Below are 26,084 nucleotides of genomic sequence, written 5' to 3' on the forward strand. Positions count from 1 at the left end.
TTTAGAAATATGTATTCTAGTTCTAGTTTATGTATCTTTTTACGGTTAATGATTGTCCTTGATTGCATTTTCAAATGTCTGTTTCTTACTGATGTATTCAAGTATTTACTATACAACAGAAATGATCGATAACATATTTAGTTATGAATTATATCGAGATCAGAGTCACTGATAACATAAAACTTTACATTTATTGTTCTTATTTCTTGTGGCATACACAGTAATTTAATAATACCAGCAATGCACACTTAGTTGCGTATCTACGACGCCGCGTGATTATAGTTGCACCATCAGAATTTATTAATCGATAAAATAATTATTTTTATTAATAATAAAACAAGTAGTCAAAACAGTCTGATATTATGTCAACTGTCAAGTAATGTGCAAGTATGTAACTATAGTTAGCGCTGAAACCTGAGTTTCTCATCATAATATTATTTTGACTTTTGTACACAATGTGACATGTGACATTAAGTCTGTTACTATGCGATTTAAAAAGCCCGCAAATTGAATGTTCTAAAATTATAAATCATTTTTAATTTAATTTTTTTTTAAATTTTTACCATAGCTATAGTTAAATATTCTGTTGTTCATTAATATATTTTATGAGATTATTATAAGGTTGTAATAAGTACCTATATAACAATTTTTTTTTGTTTTAAAATCTATACTAGTAGTAGATAATATGTATATTTATGACGAAAAATAATATAAGTACACGAAGACATGAGAGAGTACCTACAAATCTATCGATAGTACTTCTGAAGTATTAAACAATATTGTTTTTAAATTGTTTATAAATTTTATTTTTTTCAATACTTAACCCAAACAGTTAATATTGTTATCTATATTGTTTGCTATATTAAAAAAAAATAATCTCTCCTTGCTATTTAATACTGCATTATTAATTCTTTTTCAGTACCTCCTACCAGTATTCAAGCACGTGTGGGGGCGATCGTCCCTCCCCCTGGAAGCTCGTATTATAGTCTATATTAGTATGTATCTTATAACTTATAAAATCATAGATATTTTATGATCTATAATGTTTTTGATAAATTTGTATAATAATTACGAATTTATGATTTAAGATAGTATCGATTCAATCGTGATGATGATTGAGATAGATAAGAATATATATATTTTTTAAGAGGACGTCGCACCCGCATGTGTTGTCTCCATCTTACACACGTACTACATAGACAAAACGTGTTTACTCAGTCTGAGTAGAACTCGCTCAATTTCGGTTCTAAACTAAATATACATATACGATATACTTACCTATTATAAAATTAAAAGATGGCAATATATTTTGGATGGCAAAACGATGAGTTTTTTCCATTATTTTCAATATAACGTTCATTATATCGTTTAAAAATAGCAAAAATTTCGACATTTTTAAATAACTTTTAACTTTTCAAAATTTTAATTTAAAAAAAAAGCTCATCGTCTTGCCCTTCAAAATATTGTCATATTTTAATCTTATAACAGGTACCTATATTTACTTGAAGAACCGAAATTGAGCGAGTTCTACTCAGACTGCGTTAACACATTTTGTCTACGTAGTACGTGTGTCAGACGGAGACAACACATGCGGTTGCAACGTCCTCTTAATATAAGATTACATCGGCATAAATGTATTATTGTCTATGGTGGATTTGGACTATTTTTAAAAAAATTAATCACCCCTCCTAAGATGAGGTTCTAGATACGTGCCTGTTGCTACTACCAGTAGCGTGGCAAACTTGAGATTTTTTAGAGACTATATAAGTAGCCAAATATTCCATCACCCCACCAATTTATTTATTTTTATTTGTATTGTTAACCTCTATTGTATTAAGTACTTAACTATTGTCTTTAGGCCATTACCCACCCATCCACGATCCTCCATCTATAAAAAATTCAGAGGCGGCCGCCTCTTCGTCACGCCATTGTCTATTACCTACCTATTTTAATAAGACACTATGTGAATAAGCGACTGTTTCGCCGAAACTTATAATTTAAGCTTTTATACTTTAATTCCACCAATTGATAGATATTTGAAAGTTTAACATTGCATTGGCCATTGGTCGATGATGACTGATAATCGTAATTAAAAGGAAAAGTGAGAGTATTTACATACCTACCTACAGTGTATATTGATACCAATCCGAAAAAATGTTAAAACTAACAACCACCAGTAAAAAATACTGAAATTATGCCTCATGAGTCATGGTGTACATGTGCTATATTTATAATTTATTAAATGTAAATGGGCTCCGGAAGAAAATTAAAAAAATATAGGAGTATTATGTAAAAGCTGAAGATGTTTGTATTTGTACAAAAAAAAATAAATATATATCAATGACAATTGACGAAAACTACAAAATGATGCGCACAACGAAATTGTTTGTGTTGTTTGTATAATATAATAATAATAAACACTACCCCCCATTTATTATGTACGGCAGAATGTATTATAATGTTTATTGTTTATAATAAAATCAATAATGATCGAAAGATTGAATAGTGACGTTTTTGTCACATTGACTGACAGTTTGTCCAGTTTGACTTGACTAACTGATTCATGAGTCATGACTATAATTATTTATCTTAGTTTTTATTTGGGTTTATCGTGCGAGTGTTCAGTATATGACCGATCAGACGACAATACTGGCGTGTCGTGACCTGGGTTTTTGGCGCAAATATTATTCTTTTCATAAAAGGCCAAGTATATTTTCCCGCGTATTTCATAATAATACTATATCACCCGTCCTGCAAAACCCATGGCGCGCACTGGTGTTATCGCAGCTCGTCGTACTATATTATCAAGTAGATAAAAGATACTAAAATGCTGTTACCGGACGTGTAAACAAAAAAAAAAAATAAAAACATTATTGTTTATGTTTTAGGACTTGAATGTTGTGTTATTATTAGTTTTTTTTATTATTATTATTGTTATCGATAATCCATAAACAGGTGGTCGCATGTATTTTTGTTGTGGCGTGTCCAACTACTTTGTGGTCGCGTGCGAATTCGAATACTCGTCTGAAACAAATTTTATTACAGCATAGGTAGTGAGCATAGTATCTAATGTCTACTTCTATAATATTTTAGTAGTTCAGTACTCCAGTGTGGTGTTGTCATATAATTTTGAAATAACTCGGAACGAACTCCACTCGGAACTTCCAGTGGTGAGTAAAACCGCTTTTATAAAGTATATATTATTTATAAAAATGATATGGACCTCATAAAGTCATTAGTAATAATCTGTAGTGCTTAGGTTCCGTTATAATTATTTGTTACTAAATAGTTTAATAATACAAGTGATGCTGATATAATACATACATTTATACAAAATATTTTGTACAATTTAAAATTCAATTTTAAATATCATTAATGTATAATTAATGACTGTCTTAAGAACATTTCAATTTTTTTTATAATTTAGATCCGTGTAATATATATAATATACACAATCTATAAAATGTATATAATTGTATTTGTTGATATTAAAATACTTAAAGACTAAATTAATTTTCCTTATTTTTTAAACTGTCTAAATATATTATTAGTGCACCCATTTCAATGTTCTCAGTTACTTATCGACAGTACCTAATTATATTTTATATATTATAAGCTTAAAAATAATTTAGGTGTAGTAAAAATACAATGACTGGGTATTGAATTACTATTGAGTACATGTCATCTTACTGTATAATTTGTTACTATAATAAATTAATAATTATAAATCATTACAGAACAGAACTAAATATATCATAATTTGTCCAATCTAGATCCCATGTGTTACCATGTATTAATATATTTTTTGCATTTTTTAAAAAAATATTTTGTTAAATTAATGAAAATATTTATGCTTTTAAATATTAAATTTAACTACTAAATGAATTATTCAAAATCAGTTATTTTTTCTTAAATGTATTGGTAATTTTCTAAAGAGATACTAAAACCTAATATGTTTTCTAATTTTAATGATACTTATTATTATGATATAATTTACATTTAATTATATTATTACTATTATTCAAACAATTATATTTTATTGTCATATTTTTATCATCATTTTTATTAGAATCTTTGTATAAATATATTATTGAATTTCAATTCTCTTTGATAGGTGTGTATATAGTATTTATAATTATCGATAGTACATATAATTGATATACATGTGTAATAATTATGTAACATGACATGACACAACTAACTGTTGACCACTACAATAACATATTTACACTCAATTAACTATAAGGGCTTTTGCCAATATACACCATGTAAGAATAACAGTTCACTGTATATATTAAACATCAATACACTATTGACTACCATATTCCGTAACACTGTGATACAGTCACCTTCCGTTGTATAACTTGAAGTTACATATTTTGTAAGTATTAATTGTTAAATATTTAGTAGGCGATATAATAATATCAACTGTCATTGAGTCCTGGTTGTTTAAATTTATTTTAGATCCTATATCTCTATCAACCCCAGCTATGGTAATTATATCCACAGGGTCTCACGACTCTCCTTTTTATTTTTTCATTTAACTGGTCGTTTTCCTGACCATGTTATACTTATGCATGGTTATAGTTATAGCTTATAGTCATAACTTGTAAATATGATAATATACACATGTGTACATATTACTACACATATGGATATGTATGTTAGTTTACAGCTTAAAACCTAGATTTATCTTAGACTTGATAAGTAATTTTAGAATTTTTCTTGTATACAACATTAAACATTCATGTTTTAATTTAATTTTAAATTCAATATTCTTATGATTATTCATATTTTGTAAACCTTTTAAACAAATATTCATAGGTCAACTAAATCTAGTATAAATTGTCAAGTGCAACTTATGTTGTTAATGTTTAAGGATTTATACTAAACATTTATATTATAAAAGGTTTAGTTTATTTAAAGTATATCTTATATATACCAACTAAAAATGGCTTAGAATTATTTTTCAAATGTGCTTTACTTTTGTTAACTGCTTGTATCAAGGGGAACAGAATGAGTTGAACTACCTAGGCTGAATATTACATTAGTGATTTTTTTTTATAGTACCTATATATTTTATAAATAATAGGAAGAATTATTGTTTTGATTCCAAAAACTCTATAGAAGTTAACATTTAGCACAGTATAGTATAAGATGTATAATAAATTATATTGTTTATAATTTATGCTTTTTCACTATTCTTAAATTTTAATTATATTATTTAAATGATCATTTTGTTCTAAAAATTGCATGCACTATGTACACAAAATAAACCACTTTAAAGTAGGTAGATAACATTCAAATTGAATTGTTATGATATTCACTTTGGATTTTGAGTGGAGTGAAGGAGAATTGACTTATCACCGTTTTTATTATTTTATTTTTTACATCACTTTTATTGGTAGTTATAAAGACCCTTATTTTTTTTTTTTATAAAATCTTATTGTATACATTAATGCTGTATCTAAATTGTATTTAGAGTGTCATAACTGTATAATATTTATAAAGGTTTTAAAGAATATTGAGTAAACTAATGATATAATTGACATTAATTACAAAAACTTTGATATTTTAAATAACCATTTATATTAGTAAGCTTTAAATGTATTTAACTATTGAAGATTCAAAAAAAAATAATTATACTTATTAGTCATTTGTAAAAATGTAGGTATTTATTTTTTTTAAATCATAAGCGCTATATATTAAAAAAAATAATACATAGAAGTATAACTGAAAAAAAAATAAAGCTCCAGCATAATAATTAATAACACTTAGTAATAAAACAAAATACAAAATATTTTAAAAATTATTTATAGTTTGTACATTTTTATCTTCATTTTCATTCTCAATATTTTACAGATTTATCGACGTTAACTGAGTATACTCAATACTCATTCTACATCTTGTCACTATTATTGAAATTTTATTATTACATTTTTCTAAACAATTTCACCTTTTCAACCACTTAAAAAAAATTTAACTAATACCTAAAATTAATAATATACTTAATATTACTAGTACAGTAGTATTTTAAATGCACGGTGAATTACCACATTATGAACTACCTACTGTTGAGAAAAAAAATGTGTAGAAATAATAATAAAAAATGAAAAATCTTATATTATTTATTACCTTTTCCTAATTATTATTAATATTTAAATAAATTTTCATTTGTTTGAACCTTATACATGGTTATGATAACTAAATAATCACGAAGTATCCATTTACTAAATATATATATTAGTTAACTATTCATTGCCCCGCTGTGTAAATGTATCGGTACTCGGTAGAACATTAATAACTCCTCTAAATCAATTTCGCCAACAAGGGGTTGGTTTAAATGTGTTTGTTATTTCATCCGTTTAGATATATATATTCGTCTACAAATGAGTGGAAATATCGAAACGATATCCCTGTGGGCATATTTGTCATCAGATAGTATACAAACTATTTTAGATAAGCTTTGCCTATACGGTTTTCCGACTTCCGGTAGTTACAAATCACAAAACGTGCCATTAAAACAGTATTCAAAATTTGACTAAATACTCGCAATGCTAATTCAATGAATTAAAATAATTTCATTCTATAGATGGTAATAACAATTGTCATTTAAACAACTAGCTATTTTATAATAAAATATTAATTTTAATAACGATTATATTCATGTTATTTTAACTAAATATGAATAATAACAATTTTAAAATTACGGTTAGAATACAAAATAGGTTTTAGCACTCATATTGATTAATTTCGCAAAAAAAGTATTCGATGTAAAGTTGTTTAAAAATACCAAAAAACAACGCAATAGTTTTTCCATTTTTTATAAAAACTGTTCTGTGAATTTTTTAATTTGGTTATATTTGAATATAATTTATATCAGATTTAATCGATTGAATTCAATAATGATATATTCATTTATGTAGGTATGTACGTATAAAGACAGTTTAATATGTTATTTTGAAAGTTATATGGTTTATTATTATTATATAAAATATTTTGAAATTCTGTAATAATGAGTGACATTAGTGACATCTGAAATTTGTGAAAGTTATGAAACAGTAAAAGCAACATTGCCGTTGATCTTCGAGGCCTTTAATTTCTTATACAAGGTACTGCGGGATTATAACCGTAGACGGAAAGACTAAAAAGTTTTAATTTGAAATTCAAATCAGCGAACCATTCTGTCCTTCCCTTATACATTTAATCTATCTTATGTTTTATGATAATTGACATGCAATCCTGAAAAAGTTTAGGTATGTTCTTGTTGCTGCATCATTTGTCTTATTAATTTCGTTTTTTTAAAATTATTTAGGTAACTAGATTTTTAGTATAAATATAACGTCCCAATGGTTTATTGTGCTTAAGAAAATTTGACAATAGTATATAAGACTCGGGTCTAGAGTACACATTCGCTAAATACAAGGACGTTGTTTAATTTATGTCACTATACATCGTCCGTTTAATTGCAGATGCATTGGAAATCTTTGCTTGGTGTTCGATTTGTAATTGTTTAGTATACATACACATGCGTTATGCGTATATGATAACGATTCATTATAAAATTATATTTTTAGCTTTTTTTATAATGTTGCGTATCGTAATTAAATATTCGTAGTATTTATTGTTATCTAGTTGGTCTATGATATTTTTGGAAATTTTTCAATGGGAAATATGTTTGCACATGATGATGTTGCATTATTGTAAAATTAATAATTTTATTCATATAATGTGATTTTCATTACAAATGCTATTAATAAATAAAATATGTAATGCAAATACAATTATTTATTTTGGTAAAATTGTTTATTTTTTGTTTTTAATGTTTATTATAGATACCATACGATTCATATACCTATTACAATATAAACTATTTAATATTTATGCGCGTGTGATGGCCGTTATATAGGTTTTATAAAAAACCCCACTTTTTATTGTTAATTTTAAAGAAGTTGTTTTTAAATAGTATTTTTTTAAATTTTAAGGGGATAAAACAAAAATTGAATTTTATAGGTTTTTCGAATTGTCATTATGCAGTGTCACTATATGATTATTATGTGGAATGTATCTAATGGCTATTCAATCTCATCATAGTGTGATTGTATACTGTTTAATTATTTTAACAAAAACAATAATTATTTATAGTTAGTTCTCATTTAAAGATTCTCTTATTTAAATATCAATAGTCTTTAAACATTTTTAAAAATATTTATTTAAAATATCCGTGAGTTCCAAATGATTTATAAGGGCTTTATACTTTTTAGTTTTTACGCACTTCAGTATTATTGATTTGAGTTTTTTCCCTTGTATATTTTATACCCCTAGATGTAGAAGCACTAATTAATAATTATTTTACGTTCCTTCACGTCTGTCCTGTACCGGCTGACCGCAGTGTCATTCCCCTCATTCTCTTTCTCCTTCCGCTTCATGATTGTATACTCTCGTCCCCAGTCAGCCTGTCGGAATACGATTAATTAGTATGAAACAAAAATATATATACGAAAGTTTTAATCAATTTTGGTGCATAACTTAGTTGCTTGTGTACACATAAAGTTTATAATAATTTCACGTGGCAACTTGATTAACTTTTACCAAAAATGTCCTCCAGGTATTTCCATGACCCAAGATACTGTAGGATATTGTCAGTTAAATATTTACTCGCGCCCGTGGTGAATCTGTTTGCGGTTACCATTTGCCGTTTGGATTAAGAATTGTAGGTTTAAAAGCATGTTTAAGTAGCAGCTATGTACGTTATATATACGCGCGCATTGTGTTTATTCAGACGGTCTTATGGTTTGCTGTAAAAGTTTACACTATATTTCAATTTGCAAATTGCAGACATAGTGTGGATGCTAATTTTTTTTCCAAATTCATATATTATTAATGTTTAAATCTGATTTGCATAACAACTTTTTAATAACGTTTTAATATGAATATATTCGGTATTTTTATAAAAAAATAAAAAAAAATTATTAGTTACTTACATTATTTAATTTAAACAAAATTCAATTTTCTAGAATTTTATGAGTTTAAAATAATACATTTATTGATGTTGTATGTATTATAATTAGTTTTTTTCCCTGATTTTTTTATTATTTAGGTATAGTGTAATATATTAGATCTTTTTTTGATATTTCATATATTATGTAATAACTAATAAGTATAAGTCTGTACATAATATTATATCATTGTAATAACTGAAGACAGCTGACGGATATTGGTGTTGTATAAGTATTATCTAGGTACTATATTGATACTGTGTATGCTTATGTGGCTACGTTATAGGTCCTATAATATAGAATATGAAAATTATTTATAGTTTTTTATAGTCTATGAATAACACAAAAACTGGATAATGGATATTGAACACTGTATATACTATATTGTACTGTATAGAAGGTCGTTACTATATTAATATTGGGTATCCACTGCAAATAAAAACAGATTTTCTAGATTTGATATAAGGTAATAGTTTAAATTGTAAATGATAAAAACAATTTGCATTTTTAATCTGATAAAATTTAGAACTAAAAAAATGATTGATATTTAAAAATATAACTTTATACAGTTCTAAAACAAATAACTGGTGACTGGTATAATTTTTAAAATAAACTAATTTTAGCACTGAATGACATAAATATAAAAATTTAAATTGCCTGATTTAAAAATGACAAACGTACAATGTTATACACCCTAAATTACCACGAAATACAATTACTATCAAACTTATAAATATTTATAATACATTAAAACGTAAATACATTAAAAACAAATATTTAATAAAATAAAGAGGTTTGTAATTTTATTATTTAAATTTTCAAACTTTTGCAGTATTTAGAGTCTTGACAATTCATATTTTAGACAATACTTATGTTTGATATTCATAATTTAATGATTAAATTATAAACAGTAGTATTTTATAGGTGTAAAAATGTACATAACGAGGCTTTCTACCAGAAATACGCATTTGATGTACAAATGTTGAGAAAAAAATAGTTTAGGTAAAATTTTCTAATTTTATAAGAACCTGCTAGGTTGTTAATTTATCTTGAAAACAATATATTTGTATTAACGAAAGTAATTGATTTATATTTATCATGATTACAGAAATCTGAGATTATAAAAAATAAATAAATAAAATATACTTATTTATTTTCAGGGTATTGCCTCGGTGTCTTTGGCCAGTTTACGTGTTCTCTTGCATACTCTAAATAAATAAGTTCTAGATTTTTTTAATCTCAACGCGACCAGTTTTTATGACAGTCTCCATGCTTTTAATAACGACACAGTTTTTTCATATTTTATCCTTTTCTCCCCGTGTCTTCCAAAACTTCTCGTACGTATATAGCGCATAACTTATCGCGAGAGCACTTTTTCTCCTTATTTTTATTGTTTTTCCTTCCCCTCGGAATTCACTGTTTATCATAATATCACCGTAAAAACCAGCGGAAATGTACGGTGACAGTTTTTTTCAATCTCTTAGAAAACTTTGTAAACGCTAAGGTGTTACGGTTGTGAATAGTGACCAATGAACTCTACTATGTACAATATACACCAAAAGTCTGTTATAATACTGTAGTAATATACCACTCGGTCTATTATATGAGGAGTTTGACTATTTACGAGTTTGAAAAAATGCACTGTTATTATTATCTTTTTTTTTTTATTAAAAACTACCCTAAGCGATCGTAATATACTACTTTACTGAGTTAATGTCATTTTATTTGCATAGCATGCGCTTTAATATTATAAAAATAAAAATTTATAGCATGAAGTAAACTGGATAAATTCTTTTAAAAATTTTTTTTAGAAGTGTATATTATTACTTATTAGGTATAACTAACAACGGAGTACCAAATAAACACGTAGTTTTAAATAATAAATAAACCCGATCTAGGTAATACATTTAAATAATCAAATTTTTCTTACTACAAAGATAGAATACTGTATTATATTTATAAATTTAAATTAGTAAAACAATCATATAGTATTCACACTATTATTTTTTAATAATAATAGTTGTACATAAATACATGTTTAACGTTATATCAAATAAATAATGTTTCAATTAGCAACGAAATATACTAAATTTAAAACAATAACTTGAGAGAAAATACATTTTATAAAGATAATATTATGTTAGTATTATTATAATTATTTTTAAAATGGTACACAAAAATGTAATAATTAATAATTTTAAAAGCTAAAGTACTAAAAATATATTTAAAAAATACTATTTATGAAATGCAAGTTTATTATTTTTTGTACTGAAAACCTCATGATGTTCATATATATACTCAATGAAATTACTGAGTACATATTCCATAGTATTTTTATTGCATCAGTCCCTAATAGCTGTAGTTCTACAATATTAATAAATTATTGAAATTGGGGGTTTTGATAATGTATGTGTGTGTATATAATTTACGTCAAATAAACAAAAACACATGTACCAACGTAATACGATTAATTCATGGCAGTCCATTAGAAATGTTACAACAATAAAAAAAATATTTGCCAAATTTAAATTCCAGTATGTTTTTTTTATTCATTTTTTCCTGTTTGTATTTTTACCCTAAATATTTTTGGTATGTAAAGTATTGCAATACAGATGGTCAACACACAATAAAGTTTTACATAATATTTTGTTTCTAAATGGTTCGATGCTTTTATAACCCTCCTCTTTACTACCTAACAGATATTTGAGGTACTGCTATAATATTCGAAAATAGTTTACATGATTAAAAAATATGAAACTAGTGAACAAGACACCGTAGGGATTCCAACAATTTTAATATTTTATAATTTGACCGTTCTCGCATGTTAAGTTATTTAGTATTAAAATAATATTATATTTGATTAAAATATATAAATCATTAAATAGAAAAATTAATTTAATGATTAGACCTTCCAATAACTGTAAGCTATAGCTGCTACTCGCAGTAAAATACTAAAATATATATTTCTAATATATATAAATTTAAGCTGAAATTAATAAAAAATACTCTAAAGTAATAAAATATACATTTTATACTCAAAACATTTACAATTTTATTGATAAAAAGCCAAGTTCATGGTGATTTATAGATATTTTACCTAGTTTGCAAATAAGTGCACTATGAAGCTAATTTTTATATAATTCTTCAAAACCATATACTCAATTTTTGTTTATTTCGTGGTCGTCTTTAGAGCTGTTTGTAGGGAATGGGAAAATAATGATGAAAATGTAAGGTTTAAACTTAGTCTGCATATTATTATTTTAAATTGCGTTTTATAGATATAAATTTATTTTTATTAATATATTTTAAAATGACATCGTATCCACAAATGTTTTCTCAGTCAAGAAGTAATAAGGCGAGGATATGAATAGAGAATTTCAATAAAGATAATAATATACTTATAATTAAATATAACTGTAACTATAAAGTCAATCCATAATTATAAATTAAATGTTATTGGTAATAATTAGGTACTTTCGTAGCTAAGAAATCAGTAAAATTTTGATTATAAAAGTTACTAGGTAGTGGATGACTGACATATTCGCTCTCTTTAAGATATACTTAGTTTAACTTAATATTAAAGTTAATAATCAAAATAAATTTAAAACATATAAGCATTTCATAAAGACATCAATTTAACTTAATGAAAGACAATAAGAGATAAATAAAACATCAATAAACTAATTATTAATTTAAAACATTGTAAAACTTAAATAATATTCCAAACCTAAACTAACATTACTATATATACAACTACCAATTAAATTAAAAGAAATCTCGAAAATAACATGATAATATTATAATATTAAATATTGTTAATTTATACTCATATGGTCAATATCTTGTAACGTTCTCTGAAAATTATAAATATAAAAGTAATTATTTTATGAAAATTAAATAAAACAAACCGTTTTTAGTAGAGAAATAGTTAAGTATATCATGATGTTAAGTGTTAAATTAAACTTGATAATTTTGTAGCACTAACAATTTTATCATAGAAAATATTTACCATGGATTTAATTTAATTTTTTAATTGTTAAAATTAATGCGTTGCAATTATATTAAAAATAAAAATTTTTGTATAATTTTTACGATTATGAAGTATTATACTAAAATTAAACTTATATGTACGCTAAATTGGTTTTTCTTTTATTTTGTTATATTTGGTATAGAAATCTAAATTATGACTGAAAATAATTAAAACAATCTATTAAATAATGTAACTTTCATTTAGTAGCTTTTGTCGATTGGTTTTTTATTGTCTTTCCTCCTAGTCTAGTTGCTAGAAAAGTTTGTGCTGCTATAACATCGTCTTCGAGTGGATAATTTATGAGTGCATGTAATGCAATAAATTTCTTTTGTTATAATCTAAGCTTTTGTTGTATTTTAAAAATAATAATTATGAGAAAATAAAAAGATGCTGGTGACCCCTCTGGGATGAAATAGTGGGTAAAAAATAATTGTTCCAGCTTTTTATTTTTTTCATTACATGCCTAGGGTGTTTTAATAAGTACGTGGGTCTTTTGTAGTTTTTACTAAATTTTAATTATTAAAAATCTCATCAGCGATGACTATTTTTCCCTTGTACATTCAAATGTATTTAAATTAAAAAAATATATATTCTATTCATTTCAAAAGTGTTAAATACCTCAAATAATATTTTATCACTTGTATTAATTGCATGTCCTATTTTAGATTCTGAGCCAAGCGATGAATGTATTGGTTTTGCAATAAATTTTATGTTATTTGTATATGTGTAAGTACACATTTTATATAGAAAAAATCGCCAACTTTGAGGGTGGTTTCTGAGAAAAATAGGATCTAGGTAGTACATTTGAGAGGTTAAAATTAAAAATTCACAGTACTTTTCAAAATAATTGGGAGAAAAATATTCTAAGAAAAAATAAGAATTTTTATTACATAAAACTATAATTTTTGAGAATATCGATTTTCTTAATTAGTTGTGATTAAAATAAGACATATAAATTATTCTAAAAAAAAATATTGATACGTTGATGTAACTCTTAAACGTTAAATATGGCCATTATTTATATAAATGGTATATATCATTTAAAAACGGAAATATTTAAATTAAAATGTTCATACAATAATGATGATTTAAAATTGTATTTATAAAAAATGTATTTGTTTTAGTTTATTCTTGTGTTTGAGATTTAAATATTTAAGTAGATAAATATTATAATATAAGGTGCTATATTTTAATGTCTACAATTTCATTTTGAGGTTTTAATATTTTTACATATTTTGTTGAAATTGCAAAACAATATTTAAAAAAATTTTATTTTTGACAAATATTTTATAATCTTAAGTTCCTTATTTTTAGGAATGGCATCATACCTTTTAAATTTAAGTAGAATATTTACTGAAGTAATTGAATATATATAGGGTGATTCTTTTATCATTATGCACTCATTATTTCGTCAAGTATTCTCTTTTTTCATTTTTTTTTCAAAATATTTTATATCATGCTTTTCTTATACTACCTATATGAAGTTTTTATATTTTGTTTCGCCCTATTATTTAATAATGAAACATCTATCAACTTTTGATTTTCAAATGAAAATCTATATTTAAAATGCCATAAAATAGTTGAGCTTTTTTTTCTATGAATTTTAACGTTAAAATAGTTATTTTTCATTTAACCACAGTAAAGTATAGCTGCTCAAATTTGGGTGGTTTGAAGTTTTTAGGTGTTCTTTCTACAGGTATAAAGTTCATCACTGTGTCGATAGTTGATAAACGAGTTTATTACATATGAATATTTGTACTTCTTATTATCTATTATCCATGTAACTACTGGTCTTCCGAAACAAAAAGTATTATAAAAACAAATATTGTCCAATATCGAAAAGCTATATCTCACTAAAAAATTAACAAAAAATAATATGAATGTTAAAATTCATAAAAAAATAGTCCTATTAATTTAGTACATTTCAAACGTAGTAGGTTGCCATTTGAAAATCAGAAGTTGATAGTGGTTTCACTATTTAATAAAAAATTTTATACAGTTTGAGAAAAGTATGTTCAAAAATATATAAAAAAAATAAATATATTTGATGAAATAATGATGAGTGTATATGATAAAAGAATCACTCTATATAAAAATTGAATTTCTAATAATTAGTTAAATGGTTATAAATTATAAGGAATTAAATATATTATGTAAACATTTGAGATACAAAAAGGAATGTTTTCATTCAAATAATTAAATAATCTAAAAATAATATCAACCGATAATTTATTTTCAAAAAAATTAAATAGATCAATTTGTATAAGATAGGTATATAGAGTAAAATTGTAGTTCTCGTTGACTATACTACAAAAATGTGATATTCTTTAAGAATTAGATAATTTTATAAAATCTGCTATGAATAATGTTATTTTTAAGCCCATTAATATTTTTGTAAAAAAAAAATAAATATTATTTAAGTCTAAGGAAATGTGTTTATAAATTACAGTATCTTTAAATTATAATTCTTTAATAGTTTATATTTAGCGTTCAAAATAGAACCTACAGCTATTAAAATTGTTATTTGAGGGCTTTTATTTTATTATTAATGGCTACAATTTGGTAAGTTTTTTCTCTGCGTTAACGTTATTTAAACCCTTTTTGTGGTTAATTGAAAAAAAAAACAGTGGGTCTTCATAGTAGTTGTGAATCTGAAAAATAATAGGTACAATTAAAAAAGATCGTAACGGTGTCTGCTTTTGCAAGATTACCCTGAAAATATATGCATACCTATCTACGTAACGCTGGAAGTTCTATTGTTTAAAATATTTTTTTTTTTTTTTGAAATACTTATAAAGTTTTAAAAGTGCTTTTTATATTTATTTACTTCCCTATAATATTGCAATATTAATAAGTAAAGGAAGTATTTGCTTTGTTGGTTTAGATTTAACTTAATAATAACAAATAATTTCAATAATATTCATAGATATAATGTATTTATTAAATATAAGTATTACTTAATAGATTTACCTACCTTAAATATAATTTTATTTGTTGATACTTTAAAAGGGATCATCTACCGTAAAATGATTAATAAACTGTTTTTAGATAGCCAAAATATTATTACACTACTTTACTACATAACTATAATATTTTCCTTTTGGTCTTTTCTATTTCGATCACGTATCTAAAATGTATAATAAACCGAAGTACTGCGACTTTGCGGCCCTGTAGCTAAGACTTGGATTTTGTCAATTATTTACTATCTGACCTCTGGTGCTGCGTTTTATTTGTTAAATATTTAATAGAGTTGGTATACCGTGTGGTAATACTTCAAGAAAATGTTTTCAACTACTCGAAAGAAGGTGAAAATAAATTGTACATATTTTACAATGGCCTTTTGCTATCTGATCGAATTTTATTAATGGTGTGTTGCAATGGACATTTTAATTTATCATTGTTCCTACGTGAGTTGAAGTTAAAAATAGAAAAAATATTCGTAAAATAAACATTCCTTACTCTGTAAATAAGTGTTTTTAACGATTGTTTTGACGGATTTTAATCCTGTTCGGGTGGTAAATCTTTGATTGATTTTGATATTGAAAATTATTTTCACAGTATGCAGTGGAAATCTTATAAATCCAAGCCTATTTTTGATGTATAATGAATTTTGTTTACCTATACAGCCTATATGTACTATTAAGTGCGTCCACATATTTTAATATTAGGTTTTGCGATTTTCGAGGTGAACCTATCATATTAAAATAATGTGGGTAAAACATCCACTAAATAATGTTTGTAGAAAGTTAGCGATTTTTGTATTATAAATTATGTAACCAACGAGAGAAATCGTGCAATACTTGTCCAAAATTCCCCCTCGATTACGACGATTACTTACCGGTTAATGGTATTTGGTTGTTAATTATGTATTGTAACAATTATTTATTTATACGCAAACGAGAGCAGCATCATTCACAATAATGCTGGTGCTGCTCAAGCCCTATTTCATATGGTTATTTTAAACAATCGTATTAGTCGTTGCTCGTTAGGTAAGTACTATATGGTGTTAAGAAATTATATTGAAATTTCCTAATTTACACCGGGAACTAAATTTAATCTATGAATGGTAAAGCCGAAGGTGCACATGATGTGTATATTTATGCATTTCGCATGTACAGAAGTTGTAGCTATATATTTTAGACTCAATATAGGTACATATATACAGGGATTATTGATTTGTAAGTTTATGTTTTTCCGGTGCATATATACAGTTATAGAATTTATATTTTTTAATATTGTTTTAGATTTCTGATGGATTAATAATGTTATTTATCCTGTGGAAAATTATGTGAAGTTCATTTTTGTTTGAAATACTAAAATAATTACATACAATTTACGTACATTTCCACACAGATGTATAATAGGTTTATACTTATATTAGTTGTACATAATATAGTCCTAATTCATTAATATTATTTTAATTTAAAATAAATATTATGATTATTATCATACTAGTTCTTTAAAACGCTGCGAAATTGTAGTCAAAATAAGTTATACTTTGTTATTTATTATTATTTATTTCTGTCTTTGTTTAACGTTCACAGACTATTTTTTTAAAATGCATTTTATGAAAATATTGATATTTAATTACATTTGTCAAAAAATATGAATATAATTAAATACATTTAGTGATGCTGTAGAATAAATATTCGAACATAAACCTGAATCATTTTAAATCTTTCGAGGCTAAATATCGTACATTTTAGTTTTTTAAATTATTTTTTATATAAAGCCCAGAAAAAGTATTTATATTTTGTTTTACAAATAATATATTTATAGTTATTTGTTTATATTTGTATTGTTTTATTTTATTAAATAGTATCACTAGTGTCATATGAAGGTTTTAAAGAAAAATTTATGTTTCGTTCGTAGGTTATTATTCTTAAATTCTAGTTTTGCTCGATTGTATACATTCTAAAATCACTAGAATCAACAATCAACAGTGAAATGGCATATGTTTAAATACGTTTACTATTTTATTAATCCTAATAATAAATGTTAATCAACCATAATACGTGGGGGATCAATTTTGATTCAGACGAAAAGACACCCACTCCGCATCACTGTATAGTTATGAAATACGATATGTAGGATTTAGCTGGTCAATGCTCAGGATTAAAATAATTGGGTTTGTAGGTGGGCTCAGTCAACGTCAAAATACTAATTGTAAGCTTCGATTCAGTGCGTATAATATTTTGTAAATCAAATTGTCTTTAATATTATAATGCACAAATGTGTGACAAGGTTTTCATGTCCGAACAATAGGTATCGACTAAGAACCTTTTTCTGTTTGAAATCAAATATTATAGACCGTTCAAAGTATTGTCCATTCGCAATATTATTATACATATATAAATGCATAACTATTCTAGAAAATATTAAATCTGAAGACTAAACATTGCTGTATATAACTGTTGTTATTTTTATTTTATATAGTGTATAAGATGTTTGTATATTATTAAAGAACGTCAGCACTTGAACTGGCCTGACTAATTTTCCGACTAATTTTCGAGTTGCATTATGAATCAGTTTTGTATTTGCAGTAGTCCGTCCAGAATTTTAAAATGGGTTGGATGTCCAAAGAATGCACGGATTAACACTATTGTAGGCCCTAGGTATTAATCAACAAAAAAAGTCTCAGGTAATAATAGGTCATATGTACAATATACTAATATAGTAAAGTACAATTACACAATATAAATACAGTGGCGAAGCCATGAAAATAATATTTACCTATTATCTATCTATCATATTTAATCGATAATTTTATAAAATTTTACTCAATAATAATTAGCAAATAAATAATAAATATTTAATAGTCATTAAAGTTTATTATATATTATCATAATTCATGGAGTTATAAAATATAAGAAATAATGATAATGATTAAAAAGAAAAAATCAGACTTGAATAATATGTTTAATTATATTAATTATTATATTATATTATCTTATGTATGTATATAAAAAATTAATATTATTATTTAACCATAATAACCATAGGCATATTAACTAAATATTAATATTTCTATGATATTAAACTACAGTCAACGATTCTTGTGAAATATATAAACGGCTGTATGATATTAGTCATTAGTGTGACGTAAAATACAATAATACGAAATTTGAAATAGTTAATATTTAATATTATATTTGAACATGTAGTGGACCACACTGATGTTGATGGTTCCATTGTGATAAGAGATCGAATGCGATTTATTAAATAATACTTGTGAATTATGAATATTGAATGATAACAATGCAGAATATCAAATACCAAAAATATCGTTTATTATTTATATTTTTGATCCAATAGTGTTGGGGTGGGTTCAACTCTTCTCCTTCTCTTCTGAGCACGCTACTGTGTATCTGCATAATGAACGAGATGTTTTCATTTACCGTGTCAAGTGGTTTTTCGAAATAATGTCCAGTTCTTTACGGCACTACCACGAAGATCGAATTATGTGGTGACAGTACCATCTACTTTAAACAGGTATTATAACTTTTTAAATTGAAATAATTTAATGAGAACCTCAAAAACTGCAGTTATAGTGTAAAATGTTTTCAACCTTAAGACTGATGATTGGTCTGGGCTTGACCTTAATTTGATTTAGACAAGACTCGACTATATAATTATGAATAATGTACATTTTTTACATTCAGTATATGTGATGGACAGGGATAACAAATTACTGTTTTGCGTTAGCAGCTGAAAATTTAATTATAATAACAGTTTTGAATTATAATGGAGATATAATATTTAAGGTCGTATGTGGTATATTGTATTTATCAATTCGAACATTGCACAATATTAGAATATAATGATACAAGGCCTTGGTTTCTTTATATTATTTTGACTTGTCATTTGGAAATTAGTCAAGCTATTTTTTTTATTTATCATTTGTGTAATGCATAGGATCATTTTTTGTAAGACATTACAAATGATCGAAATTTAATGGCTCTTGTATTTATGATGCTACTTTTGCGATGGCAATTACAATTATAACCGCAGTGCAATTATGTTTTAATATCATATACTAAATAAAGCAAAACCACAGTACAAAGGGATAATACTATATTATACGGAATATTGAAATAACAAGAACCGTATATTATAGTCTATAGATTATATTATCTGTTTCATATTATGATTCAATTATTAAAAAATTAACACTATATTTTACTTTTAAATATAATAAAAATTGTACTGAAGTGTCACTAATGGGTGATGGTTTTTTTAATCAACTTTTTCACGCATGTAATTTCATTGATCCTATATTATTACTATTATTGTACATATATGCATAGATGGTATATTTATTATTTAAAAATAAGAGAGAACATCAGATTATTTATCAAAATAATGAAAAGTATTATAGTAGTATGCAGTGGTATGGAATGAGTGATTTTTTTTTATCGAAGGTTACCGATATTATTTATAGCATATAAGTTAATGTTTAACTTTAATTTCTTCGTTCATATTGTTTTGATTGCCATTTGTCATTCATAAAATGAGATATCCACAGTAATAGATAGTATCAGTATAATATTATACATGTGTGTACATGTGTTGAAGTGTAGAAAAGACATTTTAGAAATTCCATTTTGTTTTAATATTTACTTAAACAACTGTATAGTAGTAGTAACAGTAAATGATACATCAAAAAGTCAGAAAATATTTCATGATATGGTTTGCCGCATATTTTTTTCGAAAATCATTGCCAAACAATCTAAGGGATGCATAATATGCATTGCATATTTATATAATTTATAACAATAATCTAGAAAATTGGAAAACAACATTCAATCTGGACTCGAGGTAGTACAGTATATGTACGTATTTCGATTATTTATGTATTGCGTTTCAGCTTTTCCGCCACCATCTTTTGGGAATTCCCATGGTGTATAATGTAATGTTCGGCGCATAGCTAGCTGTTTATTAATTTGCCCTCGCTCTCATTTCCACTCTCTTTTTCTCCACCATTTGCTGCCATTATGTATTGTTACCACTGGCTGCTGCAGGCCTTTGGCGACGGTTAAATATTTAAACTGTAGCCAAGTGTGCTGTTCTTAGGATATTGTTTTCTTTTCATCAAAACTGTAGATACATCACTCACGCATACACTATACAGACTTGGTTAAAAATTATTCATTGTTTCGGTGAAATAAAAACAAAAATCAAACAATTTCTGGGGTTGTACTGGTTAGTCCTGTTTGACAAGTGAAAAAGCTAACAAATTATTTGACTCAAAAACAAATACAAACTGTGCAATTTTGCATTTTTAAAATCATCATTATTATTTCATGTAAAGTTTATAGCTCATTTTTATTTGCACTCATTGATGTCTTTGATCTTTTATTTTTATTTCATTTGCTTTTTGTATTAATATTGTTGATAAACGTTAATTTATTATTGCCAGTATAGATGGATCGAAGAAATATGCTAATTATAAAAGTGTATTTAATACCATTTAATATTTCTATCGAAAAAATTACTGTTTTAATTATGATCAATCGTTTAAGGCGTTGATTTGAATTATTTATTCTTATTTATGATTATTTAAAGAACTTTATTAATTTATTTTGAATTGTAAAAATAATGTATTGATAATGAAACGCATACGTACCTATAATATTTTGATCCAATTCAGTCATTAAGTTGGTTACAGTATATTTTTAAAGCTTATCAATGTGTGTTAATCTGGAAATCGATCTGTTTTTTTTTCAATTTGTCGGTCAATCATTAATGCTTTCGGCACAAAAGTGTTTTTGCTCAATTAATAAAAATAATTGCTAGCGTATTGATAATTATATCAAATGGCCTAGCGTCAATCTGCTATTGTTTTTACGTTGTTTTTATTGGCCGAGTTCATTATGACATGTAGTCGGGGTGATTTTAAATAGCTACATTGCAGATTCCAATGAGTTATTTTGGATAATCATTCGACCATATACAAAGGTTTTGATTTCCATGTGTCTATGTGGCTTTTGTCATTAAAAGCTTTTATTCTGTAAATGTATAGTGCATACCCAAACACACATCTTTATCGTGTTTACGAGGAATACATAATTATTATTTATACCTATTTTATTAGTTTTTTTTTTATATTCACTATTGTGTAGTGTAATATCATGCTATAATGTAAGATTAGAGTGGTGCCTTTTCCAAAAAAAAAATATCGTAATCGGTATTAAAAGCCAAAATTACGTTCCTACGATTTCTCATATATTATATACTGTTGAAATGAATACTTATGTATTATGTTAAAAACTATAAATTTAACAATATCCAATAGTGTGTATATTAGTAACTAAACCAAAAATCTAATACTTATAACTTATAACAATTTAATAATGAATATAGACTTATTGCAATTATAATTTATTTAAATAAATAATTCACATTTAATTTTCTTACGTTTTAATTCGGTTTGTATTAGCGTTACGGCGTTTTATATATGCAATCTAACATCCATATTCGATGGTTATTGATTTACTTGTACATTTTAGAGAACTTTGGACATTTTTATATGTTTTTACATTATTAATTATAATTATATCAAGTATACACTTATTTTTACTGTTTCAAGTATGGTTTTTAATTATCAGAATTACTTTTAACTTTGTGTAGAGTTGACTATTCATTTTTTGTGATATGTATGACATGTATCTTATAAAATATTTAAGTGATGTCCGTTTTAATTAGTGTTGGTATTATAAATTTAATTTTTAGGGTTTTGTTTATTGATTATTTTTTTATTCTTTAATATTTGGTTATTTTTTTGCATTTACATTTGAGGTTTTTGGTACTATATCATATTTTAGTATTTAGTGTATTTTTCGTCATTTCCCTATTTTTCTTCAGTTTTTATTGATAAATGAAATGTTGAATGACGTGCTCAGTGTCTTCTATACTCATTACTCGTATACACAATGTAAAGTAATTTAGATAAAACTATTATGTTTAATAGCGTTTGAAGTGAATACTTATATTAATAAACAAATATTTTTATTTTAAACGATTTTGGGACTTACATAAATTGTATGTTTTTTTCTGTTTCTAATAATAAAATATTAAGTGTAATCACGATAGTTTTGTTACACCCATAAACATAGACGCAAAGTATGTTCTATCCGATTCCGTTATGGTACCGTTTAATCATAAGAGAAATCGTGTTTTCCTATTTCCAATGGTGGTTTATGATAAAGCGAAAACAAGATCGCCTTCAACCTTTTGTGGACTCACATGAACACTGCAGAAAGGTAACGCCCGTTCGTCGTCACGGTTTAATGTTTAATCCTCACACAAGGGTCTGTATTTTAGGCGGTCCAGCCAATTTGCGCGATAATCCGGCTTGTCCCTGTGGGAATCTTGGTTCCAGGATTATGAAGGTTGTCGTAAGGGGTTAGTAACGGGCTAAACCATTTGTGTAGCGAAATCGAAGACAATTTATTTTCCTGTGTTAAGATTAGCTGTTGGTTGTTTCCCAATCACGAAATAGTTTATTTTTGAACGTCAAATGCGTCATCAAATCGTATGAGCGTAGGTTAGATTGTTTAAAACATACCTAATATTATGTACAATTTGCTTTTTATACCAAAACATAATACAGATAAGTACACGGGTTGTAATAGTGAATAATATTAACTAATAATTACAATGTTGTATGGTATGTACTATATTTTAGTAGTCCATTATGTTTTGTAAGTCTAATAAATTAAATACAAATTTCTATATCTTATGAAATTTAACTTGATTAAAATTGTATTGTATATTTATTAATTGTATCTTAACCACTTATTAAGGCATTTGGTTATTATAGCTAAAACAAGACTGAATATAAAATACCTTTTTTACGACACAATTGAGAAAATTTTGGTGCGTATCAAAAAAAAAAAAAATAACTCAATTGAAAAATACAAAAGAAAATATACATGCTGAAATGCAACGTGGCTTTATTCATTTTGAATATTTTGATAGAACTAGATTGAGTATAAAACGAATTAAAAAAAAAATAATCGGTTTAAACATATTACTATTTATTCTATATAAAATTAACGTTTAATTGTATTACATAAGAATAGTTCTTACATCGTCAAAAATTTAAATTTCTAATAAAAAATAAAAATGTATATAATTAAAATTTATAAGTATAATAGATACGCATAGGAATAGTTTCTACATCGTCGAAATATAAAATTATAATGCTTAAAAAGTTTTATATTTACATCTTAGTCACTAATTTTATTTGAATATATTAATATATTTTAATTTTTAAATTTATTTATTTTCTAAATATTAGTTAAATTACTCGATGCTTAATTCTAATTTTTTCATTTATTTTGTGTTGTGCAGTTTTATTGTAATTATTTAAATAGATTTCATTTTTGTGGGTATTTCAACTTATGTTTCATGCAATACAGCAATAAAAACATAATTAGTAAGATGAAGTGAGTAAAATTAGACATTTTGTCCAATTAAAGCTCTCACATGTATCACTAGTTATTCAACAAAGTATAATAAAATAATTAATTGTAAAAATGATTAAAATAAAAAAAAACATTTATTAAAGAAAAACTTTCTTTACAGAGGATATCAAAAAAATTTGCAGTTAATAAATTGTATATATTTTATAGATAATTGTAGTATTAGGTATATTATTTTAAAATTCTACTATTCCTAAAGAATAAAACTGTTTTTAATATTTTTAAATAGTGTTAAAATGATTGCGTTGTGTTTATACCGGTCAGCACAACGGATAAAATTAATATTATTGTGATAATTTCAACGAAACTTTTTAAGAAATCAATTTATAAGTAACTCCTATTTATAAATCAAGGTATAAATGTTTCTACCTAAGAAAGTACATTGTTGATAATAAATACGTGAAAATAATAATTTACAGAATCTTGGTTTATACTCAATCGTGTTTTACCGATTGTTATGTATGGATATATTATATAATTTGGATGTTGATAAGATAAATAAATATTAGAGCAATTTAAGTTTAAAATACTCAGTTTTATTTATGCATTAATATTTAATTGACTTAACTATTGATATAGCTATAGTATATTATAGGGTAACATATAATTACTAACAATTTTATTTCTTTGTTTTAGATTATTCAAAAATATAAAAACAGGCTGTTAATTTGGTAAGTTATACCAGTTTTATTTATTTGATTATTTTTTTAACTATATTTAGTGATAATATTTTTAGTAAATTAGTTTAAATATTGGTAGAAATTATTTTGTGGTATCACAACATTCACAACGGGTTGTTTATGTTTTTATTTTTGTAATATTTTATCAGGTGTCTAATATTTAAACTGTTGACCTGAAAAATTGCACACTGAAATATACATTATTAAGTTTTAATATTAAGAAACAATCTATATTAAAAATGATTTAACAACTTTGGCTCTTACTACTTAGTTAATTAAAGAATGGACGTGATTAATTAATTAAGTATTTATCAGCCGATATTGAAAAACTAGAAAAACAGTTATTAATAATACATTAAAGGTATACACAATATACATTTTATAAATATTTTTTTGATATAATAGTGTGTTTAGTAGGTAGTTATTTTGTTTAGTGATTGTTATTCCGTTTCACATAAGTATTTAATTGATCAAAATTAATTTTTATTGTTTATTAATAATATAGGTAAAAAGAAGTAATAAAATATCAATATTTTTAAAATTGAATATAATTGAATAATGTTATAATTAAATAAAAACATAGGTTCCTACTTATAATGTTACATGCAACCATATTCCACCTAATTTATGTTACAAATAATTTCTTTCGTTCTATGATATATTGGTTAAAATATAATAATTCTTGTTAGCTGATAACATTTCATTAATCTAATCATGATGTAGTATTTCGTCGTGTAGTTGCAACTATTTAGAAAGAGTAAATTAAATATAATAAAACTTACCTATATTACTTATTTAGCAAGATCATAACAAAGATCGTGAAATTGAATGTTCTTCTGATCTAGAGTCTAGACTGTTATAAAAAATTCGTAAATATTGAATGACAAAA

At 25.1% G+C, this 26,084-nt stretch overlaps 1 protein-coding gene across 3 annotated transcripts in view; it reads left to right on the forward strand.

The window, feature by feature from the left end:
• Positions 1-2,881: 2,881 nt before the first annotated feature.
• LOC113549443 (polypyrimidine tract-binding protein 2) overlaps positions 2,882-26,084 on the forward strand; it is a 175,638-nt gene continuing 152,435 nt past the window's right edge. For 2 of the 3 annotated variants that reach the window (XM_026950741.1, XM_026950750.1), the window contains exons 1-2: positions 2,885-3,170; positions 25,152-25,186. The gene's annotated coding sequence lies outside the window, so the exon portion shown is untranslated. Of the gene's footprint in view, positions 3,171-25,151; positions 25,187-26,084 lie in introns of all 3 variants that reach the window. The other variant, XM_026950744.1, reaches the window with a different exon arrangement.

Source organism: Rhopalosiphum maidis, chromosome 1 (genome assembly GCF_003676215.2).
Source record: "Rhopalosiphum maidis isolate BTI-1 chromosome 1, ASM367621v3, whole genome shotgun sequence".
Classification (NCBI taxonomy): domain Eukaryota; kingdom Metazoa; phylum Arthropoda; class Insecta; order Hemiptera; family Aphididae; genus Rhopalosiphum; species Rhopalosiphum maidis.